General features: G+C 39.9%; 2 protein-coding genes across 5 annotated transcripts in view; both read left to right on the forward strand.

Moving 5' to 3' along the window:
* The window catches only part of LOC115635193 (tripartite motif-containing protein 55-like), a 72841-nt gene that overhangs the window by 5334 nt on the left and 54930 nt on the right, over window positions 1–12577 (forward strand). The gene's annotated exons all lie outside the window — the stretch shown is intronic.
* Window positions 1–12577, forward strand: part of DNAJC5 (DnaJ heat shock protein family (Hsp40) member C5) — a 53244-nt gene that overhangs the window by 2964 nt on the left and 37703 nt on the right. For 2 of the 4 annotated variants that reach the window (XM_030533125.1, XM_030533123.1), the window contains exon 2: window positions 6509–6555. The exons of the other annotated variants lie outside the window; for them this stretch is intronic. The gene's annotated coding sequence lies outside the window, so the exon portion shown is untranslated. The remainder of the gene's footprint in view (window positions 1–6508; window positions 6556–12577) is intronic. 4 annotated transcript variants of the gene reach the window in all.

Below are 12577 nucleotides of genomic sequence, written 5' to 3' on the forward strand. Positions count from 1 at the left end.
AAGGCCTTTCAAAAGAGTATGACTAGTCAGTGCATCTCCTGCAGTCTCTGATAGTTAAAATACCAAGAAACCTATATTTTGATAAGTTAATGCACTTGAGTTACAAAAATAAAGTACAGTAATTGGGGTAATTTCAATGAGTTTGTAAATGAGATGGTGAGACTGTCATACCAGAGCAGTCACTGGGGATTCATCTCCCAAAGATGATTAGCAGCCAATCAGATAGTTGCTCAGAACAACTGATAATCTGATTGATAATTAAATTACTTATTGAATGGGGCCAAGATTTTCTTCCTGTATCTGTATTTAAAGCATTTATAAAGTCATCAGTGGGAGCTATTGAGTGCTTAGTACTTCGGAAAATTAGGCAGATACCAAAAACGTGATTTTGAGGATCCTAGCTTTAGGTTTCTAGTTTTGAAAATGTTAACCTAGTTGAATTATTGCAGTTTAATGTGTTCAGCAAATAGTATTTCTGATTATTGATGCTTGTGCCTTTGGTCATCATACTTACCTATATTTGAAGTTTATAAAGTAAGTAACAAAAATCATAGCATCATAAAAACGTAGGGCTGGTCCTGTAATGAGAGGTCATCTAATCCAGACTGTGCGCTGAGGCAGGACCAAGTAAACCTAGGCCATCCCTGACAGTTGTTTGTCAAACCTATTCTTAAAACCCTCCAGTAACAGGGATTCCACAGTCTCTCTTGCAAGTCTATTCCAGTGCATAACTGTCCTTATAGTTAGATTTAAATTAGATATCGGGAAAAACTTTCTCTCTTGCTGTGGATTAAGCCATTACTTCTTGTCCTATGTTCTGTGGACAAGGAGAACAATTGATCCTCATTCTTTTTACTATATCCTTTAACATATTTGAAGACTAATCAGGTGCCCCCTCTGTCTTCTTTTATCAAGACTGAACCTGCCCAATTTTTAAAAAACTTTCCTCATTGCTCAGATGTTCTAAACTTTTATCATTTTTATTTCTCTCCTCTGGACTTTCCAGTTTGTCTGCATCTTTCCAAAAGTGTGGCACCCAGAATGGGACACGGTACTCCAGCTGAAGCCTTACCTGTACTACACAGAGTGGGACAGTTATTTCCTGTGTGTTACATCCTACACCCTGGTTAATACACTCCAGAATGATATTAACCTTTTTTGCAACTGCATGATGTTGACTCATATAATTTGTGATCCACTATAACCCCCATATTTTGTTCAGCAGTATTACTGCCTAGCCAGTAATTCCCCATTTTGTATTTGTGCATTTGATTTTTTCATTTCTGAATGTTGTACCTTGCATGTGTCTTGACTGAATTTCATCTTGTTAATTTTAGACCAATTCCACAATATGTTAAGGTTGTTTTGAATTCTAATCCTGTCCTGCAAAGTGCTTGTGACCCCTCCTAACTTGGTGTCATTTTGCAGATTTTATAAGCATACTCTTCACTCATCATCCAAGCTGTTAATGAAAATACTGAATAGTACTGGATCCCTGCAGGACCCCACTAGATACATCTTTGGTTTGACAGTGAACCATTGATAACTGCTTTTTGAGTATGGTCTTTCAACCAGTTATGCACCTACCATATAGTAATTTGATTTAGATCACATTTCCCTAGTTTGCTTATAAGAAAGTCATGTGAGACTGTGTCAAAAGCTTTACTAAATAAAGATATATCTTATTTACAGCCTGCCCCTTAGCCCCTCCTCCCTGGGGAAGCGACAGTAACAAAGAAGGATATTAGGTTGGTTTGGCATGATTTGTTCTTGACAAGTTGTGTTGGCTATTTCTCTTAATCCTGTTATCCTCTAGGTCAGTGGTACCCAAACTTTCCTGTTGTAGAATTTGATTCTACGCTTTCTTTCACATATAGTGCCACTCTCCCACAAGCATAACCTGTTCTGTCCTTCTGATATATTTTGTACCCTGGTATTACGTGTCCCATTGATTATTCTCATTCCACCAAGTTTCTGTGATGACTATTATATCAATATCATTTAATACGAGGCACTTTAGTTCACCCATCTTATTATTTAGATTTCTGGCACTGATATGTAAGCACTTTAAAAGCTTGTCACTTTTTAGATGTCTGCCATTACATGATGTAATTGAATGGGACTTTTTTTCTTTTGACTGTTTCTTATCAGATCCTACCTGTATTTTATCATCTTCCATCCTCTCTCTCCTCCTTATTAGGACATAAGGAATCTCCATTTATAGATCCTCCCTTAAGGGATGTCTGAAGTACATGCTCCTCTGCACCTGTTGGCTTTTCCCCAGCCCTTAGTTTAAAAATGTTGATGGGTGTTTTATGAGTTCTGGGCAATTTATTAAATAATTTGTTCATTTAATTGTGTGCATATTATTTTATAGTAACAGTTTGTTAAGCACCCAGAGATTAGGATCAATTTTTAAATACCAGTAATCATAATAAGCTAATTGGCTTTAATCTGAAACTTGATTTGGGCCACAAGTGTTTGTTTCTTTGTTTTGCTTACCCATTAATACTTTACAGGGTTGCACCATTATGCTTTTGGTGTTAGTATAAACGCAGGTTCAGATAAGGCTAAAGGATTGTACTTCTATCCAGAAAACTGAAACACATGGACCTCTCCATATTAATCAGTGTTCCTTTGGGAGCTATCCAACACAGAATAATGAAAGGACAGCTGGGTTTTTTTCCTCCTAGATCCTCACTAATTGTCTTCATCCTCTTCACTTTCTCCCGTCTCCCCCTCAGCTGGCTGAATAGGTGAGTGAGTAGCGCCAGGAAGAGGAATTTATTTGTAGGGGACAACTGCTATTGTCTCCTTCCCCCGAGGAATGAAGGTTTCAAAAACTGGTTGGATCTTCTGTTTGGCCAGGTGTTTTCACATTTTGAACCCAAACTTGTTAACTTTAACAGAGAGAAGGCACAGAGGACCAAGATTCACCAGTATTTATCTTGTGTAGTCATAGGAGATAGTTAGGTATCCACCTGCGCATAACACTAGACTGACTGGTCATGTTACTAACGCGTAGGTGATTGGATGAGAACCTGCTCAATGCTGATGAGAAAGGCAAAATGCTCCATTCCTCCCAATATGGTCTGGTGGAAAAATGCCTTTCTTACCCCCAAATGTAGCAATGAGCTTAACTATGAACATGTTAAAAATAATCACCATAATTAATATTGCTTATTTCTGATTTCTCCCAATTAAATGTATTAATTGTATGGCCATGTATAGTGGCTGATAGCAGTCTCTTGGTCTGGTGAGATGCAGAAAGTGTAGACTTGGCCTTATTGTTGGTATTTTAACAAGAGGAACAGATATCTGTATATTTTGCTTGACTTACTTTTTAACTTGATGATGATTCCCTATTGACACCTGGCTGGAATCTGTATTTCAGGTGAGCTCCTGAGATTTAAAAGTCAGTTTCTGAGGGCTGGTTGACGTTGAAAACTTACATCAGCATATCTGCCTCTATCAGGGGCATGAAAAATACACATCTCTGAAACCTAATCCTCTGTTTAGAAAGTGCTAGGTGGATGGAGAATTTTTCCAATGACCTAGCTGCCACTTCTTGGGGAGATGGATTACCTACAGTGACGGGAGAATCTCTCCTGTCACTGTAGTGAGTGTCTGCACTGAAGTGCTACAGTGTTTTAAGTGTAGACCTATCTTGAGTCTGTATGCCTGGGTGGATCTCATGCAAAGAAAGACATGTCATATATAATTTCCTCAAATCAGATTAGGAAGGAATTTGTAGGAAAACAATTTTGTACTTTCCAGATTTCTTGGTTTTCTATTGCTCAAGCCTTACTTTGAGAAGCTAGGTGCCACTCCATGTGTAGGCCCATTATGTCAAATCTCCATTGGATGAGTGGGCTGCACAAATAATTTAGTTCTGCTCCTTTTTTGATTCTAAATAAGGTTATTGCATGTTACAAAAACAACTTAGGTTTCCTTAGTTGCTTCAGAAATACTAAGATGTATTGCTTTATTTTTCGTGTGTCTTACCAAAGGACACTGCAAGCATGAATCAGATAAAGATGGAGTTGAAAGAAATTCTGTTATCAGAAGTAATAATGAGCATTCTGGGGTGTGTTTTGCCCCTATTACAGGAAAATACCCAAAAAACAGAATTCTAAATAATTTTCATTTTTGAAATTTGTCAGTAAAAATAAAATTTATGATGAAGTGCATATTCTCAAGATATTTGGTTTTATTAATATAATCACTGACAAAAACAGTCTGATTTCTTTTTAAAAGTCTTTACTTTTTGGCTGTATTTTTGTGATGGGTTGGACCTCTGGGCATGTCACCTGATGTGCTGAGATACCACTGAGTCTACCTGTTATGCCAGCATGGGCCCTCTTTAACCTGTCTTGCTGAGCCAAGCTATTAAAGTCTCTAAAACATATACATGCAGGGCCACACCCAGCTACAGATCAGCTCTGGGAAGACTCAGCTTCAGGGACTTGCTCCAACACTCTTGTGCTCACTCCTTTTAACAGACGCAACTCAAAGGTTTTATGAAATCCACCTCCTCCCTCAATGTGGAGGAAGGTGTGCACAACTTCTTGCCCCCCCCGTTAGAAATTACAGAAGCTTAGTTATATTATTATAAACAAAACAAATTTTATTAACTATAAAAGGCCAATTATAAGTGGTAAAAGGGGTAACAAACAGAACAAAGCAGATTACCAAGCAAATGAAATCAGACATGCAAACTAAGTTAGTTTCACTAAAGAAATTGGTTACAAATAGTATTTCTCACCCTAGATGATGTTGCAGGTAAGTTGCAAAGTTTCTGTGGTTCAGAGTTCCAGTTATATTCCTTTTCAAACTGGTCCCCTGTCTGTCTGGACTCCACTTCCCCCCCCCCCCACCTCCACCTCGCTCTTCCCTTCAGGTGGCTTTTGCAGTATTTCTTCTTGAACAGATAGGCCATGGAGAGGGGGAGTTTGGTTTACCTTCCTCCCCACCTGTAAATAGGATTTATGTAAGGCGGGAATTCTTTGTTTCCCAAACTTGACCCCACTTCCCTTACAGTAGAAAGTTACCAGAAGTCCCAGATAATGTTAGTATCAGGTGACAAGACCACCTGACTCTGTAGTATCACAGCGTCCATGAGTCATTGGCAGTATGGAGCTTTTGCAGGAAGGCCAAACTTTTCACAGTCCATTATTCTCACTGATGGGCCATCCGCCCTGCCTGGCTTTTCCATTGTTGTACCTGAAGAGTTAGCAGTGGGTGTTACCTAAAGTAGCATAGTTGGAATACAGATACACAGTCAATATTCCTAACTTCAGATACAGAAATGATACAGGCATACAAATAGGATAATCACATTCAGTAAATCATAACCTTTTCAATGATATCTCACAGGAGCCATCTTGCATAATGTATGTTACATTCCTATCATAAGCATATTTTCATAAAGAATATGGAATGATGTCACATTTGCAACAAAATATTCCCTTTTACTCTCCGTTTTTCATATTCTAACATAAAGCCAAATGCTATTTTCTGTCTTAATAACAGTAAAAGAAAATCCTGTTAATTGATATCTTGTAACAATATTTCTCCAGGCTTTGAAATATTAGACATTTGACCCATACTCTGTAATATATTTGAGCTTTTACAGTTTGGGACACTCATCAAAAGATTTTTTGCTTTCAAATCAGTTGATAATGCCATAAGAAGAAACTAAACTGTAGGGAAGTAGGAAAAGTTGGTGTTTATTTTTGCTTTTTAACCATTTAATCAGCTGTTTGCAGGATAAAAATGCTGACCCACAAAAATTGCCAAGGGCAGTAAGCAGAGAGAAGAGTTTATATAACTATCTAGCAATGTGTCAGGTACAGGAAATTCATACTGCTAGTTCTTAATAGCCTCAAGTGCTTCCAGTGAGATGCTTTTATAAATTAAAATTACAGCTATCATAGCTAAAAGGGACTATTGTGATCATCTAGTCTCACCCCTTATATCAGGCAGGCCACAGAACTTTCCCAAAATAATTCTTACATCTTTAAAAAAAATCACAGTATTTAAGGTACTGTGAATAGGTAAGGCAAATCTTTATAAGGCTAGGGGAAAAAACATCTTAGAGGATTTTTGTCCTTTTCCTCCTCCATAGTCATGGGTTCTGTAAAGTTTGCTTGGTTCACAGTTCTGATAGAAACATGGGAGAAGTGCTGTCAGCAGACAAATTGAACATGTAAGATCTTGCTCAAATATTGTACTGGAGAGTAGCAATCTACTTTCTGCGTGGAAGGCATGTGATGATCAAGAGATCTGAGGGGCAAACAAAAATAGCTAAATGTTCACGTGTCTGTGAAAACCCGCAAGGAGCTCTTGCAGTCAATGTAAAATCACCATCTACGTTGCCTTCCGGTATCCTAGCCCTTGGTAAACTGTAAGAAAATGTGCCCTCCCTAATTACTGACAAACTAGATTTCTAGTTTCACTTTCTTATTCCTGACCTACTGTGTGTTATTCCCTCTGTCTTATCCCATAGAACTCCTGATTTCCATTCTCTTGTGGGGAAGAGTTCCTGTTATACTTGTAAGTACCATTTTACTACAACACTTAGTTCATGATTTTAACTTGCAAAGTCTGAGTAGGCAAGTGGATTTTTGTCAATCATTGCTTGAAGAATAATATGTTTACAATTGTACAATACATAAAGTATTGTTGAATTAAGGGATTCTGGTAACGATATAAACTGTGAGCAAAGTTAACTTTTTTTTGTTCCTGTCACCATCTCTCTTAGAGAATTGTAACGTTAATTTGTGTACATTTGAAATGATAAAAATCCAACTTCTCTCCTTCCTTTAATCTCTTGCAGTCATCTCATGTGCACCTCCCCACCCCAACCTCCTGTGTCCTGTCTTATTTTAAAACACGTTCCTTTCCTTAGGTCCTTTTCTTGGTACCCTTTACTATAGTACCTTAATTGTCCCTCCTAAGTGTTTTTTTTTTTTTTTTAACAAAGCCTACAAAAGAGATTTCACTCACACTGCTACATGACAGCAAGGAAGGAAATGTTTAAAAGAAAAAAAAATTAATATGAGGTTGTGTAAAGATACTGTTGTAAGAGGGATAGTAGGGGAAAGTGGGTTGTGCATTGCATTTTTTCCTTAATGTGTTTGGTCTATCTCATTTTCCCTCCTGCCCTAGTTTGACAGTTTGAATTCAGTAATACTTCTATGACACCTTTCATTTGAGGATCTCAAAACATTTTACAAACAAGAAATTGATGTGGGTTCTCTGGAGGTACTACTCTTCTTGGGGGGGATTACCAGTAAGTTAATATATAGGGGTGATGCTTGCTTCGGTGGAGAGCAGTGTGGCATGAGGTTATAGGATGCTTTTTATGTTCTAGTATTGGTCAACACCAAAAAAGTAGATAGAAAATTTCGCTCTCACTCAAACTAGTCTCAAAACAGTCATTATTTTGACAGTGTGATCTCTCTTATTTTCTTTAGGGGAAGAAAAGTTTACATGTAATAACTTGATACCTTACAGTACTAAAACCAATATAAATTGAGAATGGGAGTGACTTGTAATGACGCAGTAGAGTAATATAAGTGCTCTTATAAACCCCTGAAGATTATTTTAAGTGTGGTTCTGCTCTGAAAACTGAGTTTATAAAAGTGGAATCTAAGGGTTCCACATCTTACTGTCCCAATGATTTCTATATCAGATTTGATCATTTCAGATGCAGAATATTTTTTCTAACTACCCAGCTTGCAGACTGAAACTGAGATCTGAAATTCGAGATGTGCTACTTCTTGATTATCACCAGTAATCAAGATTCTTAGCTACACGATTGTCTTTAATTTATGCCCTTTGTTACGTTGCTGTCATTTTTTCTCCATGCATGTGTCCCCTGGTCTCTGCACTTGCCAGGCGGGTCTTTGGTGACCTAGCCCTCTGGCTGAGTCGCACTCTGTCCATATGTGAAACAAACTCACTCCTTTCATGGTATACAGTGCGAAATGTCCTGCAGCCCTCCCTGGGCTCAGTCTTTAACCCATCACAGTACACTCAGTTGGTCCAGCTAGGTTGCAAGGTTCCTATTCTAGTACTGAGCAGCATCCTTGGGGAGTCCTTACCTCTACTTGAGGCCTCAGTGACCCCAGCCTTCGTGCTGAGCCACCCCTCTTGGACTTGCTAACCACAGCTCCCTGCTAAGTCAGTCCCAGTAGTGTGGCTCCCTTCCCCGGAGTGCCACAGTTCTAATTCCCTTCCTTAGGGTGTAGCCACTTCTCCCCAGTGGTTGGTGGGAAGGAGGCCTGTCCCACCTCCTGCTTTGGGTCCTAACCCAGGGACCCTTTAAGTATAGCAGCCTCATACTGTGTCCCTTTACTAATTGCTGCTCTGTTTCCCTGGGCTACTTCCCTTCAGCTGTCTTAGTTGAGTCCTGGCAGTGACTCAGGAGCTCCTTCATTGCTCTCCCCCCCCCTCCCCCTGCCGCCCCCCAGTCCCAGCAGCCAGCCAGGAGCTATTCTTGGGCTCCCCTGGTCTCTGTCAGCAACTGATCTGTCCAGTCCTTTCAGCCCTTGCAGCCAGCCACGAGCTCTTCTTGCTTCCCTGATCCCTGCCAGCAGACTGAACTCACTCTGGCCCTGCAGCTCCTTTTTATACGAGCCTACTGGGACTTGATTGGATGCTCCCTGCAGGCTCTTTCCTGATTGGCTGTGTCTCAAACAGCCTCTGTAGGCAGCTTGGAGGACCCTCATGGCAGAGTCCTCAAGGCCTCCAGCAGGGGGCTCAGAGTCTAGTGCATGCCATCACAGTGTCATAGGTGACATAATCAGATCTAAAACATTTTTGAAGATCATCTGAGTTACAGCAATTTGGCTTATTATGACAGACATACTATGCAAATATTTTTCAATATTCAGCATTTTTCAGTGTTTCCTTGAAAGCAGTTATTTTTTGAAGGATATGAGAAATATTACTAAGTTTTAAAACCTTTTTTACAATAGTGATGGCTCTGTCTTGGTGTGGTATTTTTTTTCCAGCAAGGAGAAGAATGTCTGAGTGACTTCTGTTGAACCTGTGATACTTGACTAGCAGAGAATGGCAATACTTGATATCCTTACTCCAGTGACTTGTGATCTGGAATTGCTTCATCTCTGCTTTCTTAGGTGCTTGCACAGAGCAATTGACCTGCCTCAACAGACAAAATTCATATTATGTTCCTCAAATCTGTTAGCCTCATGGCACTTAATGTAATCTTAAAAGCGGGTGAAAGGGTTGAGCTTTTTTTGCTTGTTTATTACATTTTAAAAGTCTTCAAATATATTTGAAAAGTCCTTATTTTCTGTTTGTTTGTCTTTGCATGAGAAATTCAAGTCTGGTCTTTTCTGAAAGGCTCTGTAGTGCGTAGAGATCTAGTGAAATTGTGACATTACAAGAGCTGGGAGAGTGAAAATTGAGAGGATGGGTTTTTAGACATACTGATCAAAACTTAGATTTTTGGTATTTGTTAACACTGGTTAAGTTGAGCAACTAACATTTTGGAGAAAGATACTCTTCAGCATTCTCACCCCTTCATTTAAGGTGTGAGAATTAAATATAGGTCCTCTGAGACCCTTGGGAAGACCAGATTTGATTTACCAGATATTTCTGAGGTAAAAGAAAGTGAGTGGAACCCAACCAAAAACCAAACCCACACTTTTAATTCCATCTATTAATCACGAAGAAGCAAAACAGAAAATAAGCCATATTTTAAAATAACCCTTTTCCAGACCGTCTTTAAGATTGTTGAAAAAGCAACTGTTGTTCAGAAAAATTGACTTAGTCCTACCATCTAGGAATCATTTTGACCGTTGCCTTTTTACAACACAAACTGCTTAATAGTAGTTATGAAATAGGAAATGTTTGCGTGGGAAAGGGAGGGTGGGGGCAAACTCATGGTCTGTACATGAATAGTTGCGGTAGATTCCTGGTGACTTCTTAAAGACATGTAAGCTATTCTGTTTCTAGAGCTGGTTTCTATATGAGGGACCAAGTTACCAGACGGAGAGGGGTTGGACGGTGAGTAGCTTTTCCTGAGTCCACGGGTTGTCTCTCTCTTCAATCTTGTATCAAGGGAGGATCACTACAGCCTATCATCTCATTTAGCGGGGAGACCTTGTATAGGCCAGCATTAGGGGAAGTAATTGCTTGCATTGCTTGTGCTTAAAATTGGCTCTGTTGGTCTGAACATAAGAACATCAGAATGGACATGCTGGGTCAGACCAATGATCCATCTAGCCCAGTACCCTGTCTTCTGACAGTGGCCAGTGACAGATTCTTCAGAACCAGTGAACCAGAACAAGGCAATTTATTGAATGATCCATCCCCTGTTGTCCAGTCCCAGCTTCTGGCAGTCAGATGTTTAGGGACTCCGAGAGCATAGAGTTGTGTCCCTGCCCATCTTGGCTAATAGCCATTGATGGACCTATCTTCCATTAACGTAATTTTGAATCCTATTATAGTTTTGGCCTTCAAAACATACCCTGGCAATGAGTTCCACAGGTTGACACTGCGTTGTGTGAGTTTGGTCTCATCATGCCTGCTCAAAGAAGCCTGGGACTATGGCAGGGCACTGCCCAAGATCCATGAAAGGGTGCTATCGGAGACAAGACACCCAGCAAATTGGACTAGAGGGGCCATGCCACAAACTGAACAGGACCCCACAAGGTTCAGGGGTCAACACACACAGGGCCTTGGGCTGGGACCCAGTGGAGAGGGAGGGCCTGGGTCTCCCTACACACTGCTGCCTTAAAGACTGAGGCTCCTCAACCAAACAGGGAGCAGAAAGCCAAGCATGCCAACCACTAAGCCACCCGCCCTCCAAGCCACCCAGTAGAGAACGATTTTTCCTTTTTAACCAAAGGGATACTAGTATTGTGAAGCACTGTGCTTCAAGCCACTAACTATTTGACCTAAGTGTCAAACTGAACTGAAGTTTGTGTTTTAAACATTAATGCGTAGACTATTTTTGTATTACAGAAAGTGAGAAATAAATGCCAGTGACTGAGCCAGACATGGCTGCAACAGACATCCTCCAGTTAAATCCTGATCTACAACTAACCTTCTATTCTGGTCATGAACTTCTCAACACAGTCTCACTGTGTTAAATTTTGTGATGGATCTTGGGCAGTGCCCTGCCATGGTCCCATCCTTCTTCGAGCGGGCAAGTTGGTGAGGCCAAATCCCACAATGTCTCTGAACTTTTCTCACTTAGTTACCTTAGATGCAAGGTTCTCCTAGGTCTCCTTTGCAGTATCCCTTGGCTGAGGAGACAGTAGTTATTCCCAGATGGCTACGTTGGCTGGCAGGCTAGCATCTCTTCCCCTCTGGTAGGGAAGGCTTGCTCCTGCTTCTTCTCCAGGCAGCCCTGAGCTTACCCAGGTTCTCTCCTTCTCTCCTCTCTCCATACCTGGCATTGGCTTCACTTATAGTGGGGTGGGGCTAGCTGAGCTCTCTTTAACCCTGTGCTGTGTTGTCAGGCAGTTTGTTTGCTTCATCAGTTTCCTCTTGTGTATATAGTTAAGATCTATCCTCTCTAATATACAGGAACATAGTACTTAGAGTTGGAAGAACCTAATAGATGTTGCATCCTCTTGCAAGGGCAGCATCTATTCCTTGATGAAGGTCATATCAGATAGCAGACTGAACACTAGAGCTTAGCCAAAAGGCTTTGTAATGTGATTTGGAAAAGGACACTACTATGGAAAGTTATAAGTAGCACTGCAGAAGAGCATGTGGAAGTACTGCACTTCGAAGTTTCAATGAACCAAGCCATCTTCTCAATCTGTTTATCAATATACTTGCAGTTACTATTTTAAGGCAGATAAAACTGTCTGTATCTAGAGTGTTTTAACAGTAAGCCTTTCTGTGCATGGTGTTAGCTTTTAGCAATTTGTTTAATCTGTAATATATTTATCTGACAATAGTGATCCTTTTTACACTTCATTAGTCAACCTTTTTCATCTTTTCATCAGACTTTTGACATTTACAGATGTCACCTCAGAACAATATCTAGTTACAGTAATAGTTTTATCTAATCTAATATCATGCTTACTGGTATAGACTGATCATCAGTGCAGTGTTATATGAAAAGTGTTTTCCCCAAAATCCATGTTTATGGTTAGGAGTTTCCCTGTATGACAACTCAGAATTATTTGAATAGTTAATACAGTCACCTTATTTGCACTGAATCCATGTGAATTTATCCTGTTCTCACTGTGCTGACGTATCACATCACAGGATAAGATATTTAATGATACATGAACAAAAAGTGAAGATCAGGGTTTGGACTCAGATTGACAATAGTATTTTATTAAAAGGAGAAATTACTTTAAAAAAAACCCTCTTTTGTGTGGGAGGAGAGTGGGGATATGTTAGAAATAGGCATACTTTTTCTTTCACAAGGAAGTGGAAATACTAAAGAGAATCAGGAACATGACAGGAAAACTGATGGACTCAGGAATCTGTAGAAAAGCTGGGAACGTATGGCTTGATTGTTCGAAGAAGAGATCCTGGAAACATTAATTGGGGTAAAGCACAGAGGGGAAGCCGATAATTA

The sequence above is a fragment of the Gopherus evgoodei genome, chromosome 14 (assembly GCF_007399415.2).
Source record: "Gopherus evgoodei ecotype Sinaloan lineage chromosome 14, rGopEvg1_v1.p, whole genome shotgun sequence".
Taxonomy (NCBI): Eukaryota; Metazoa; Chordata; order Testudines; family Testudinidae; genus Gopherus; species Gopherus evgoodei.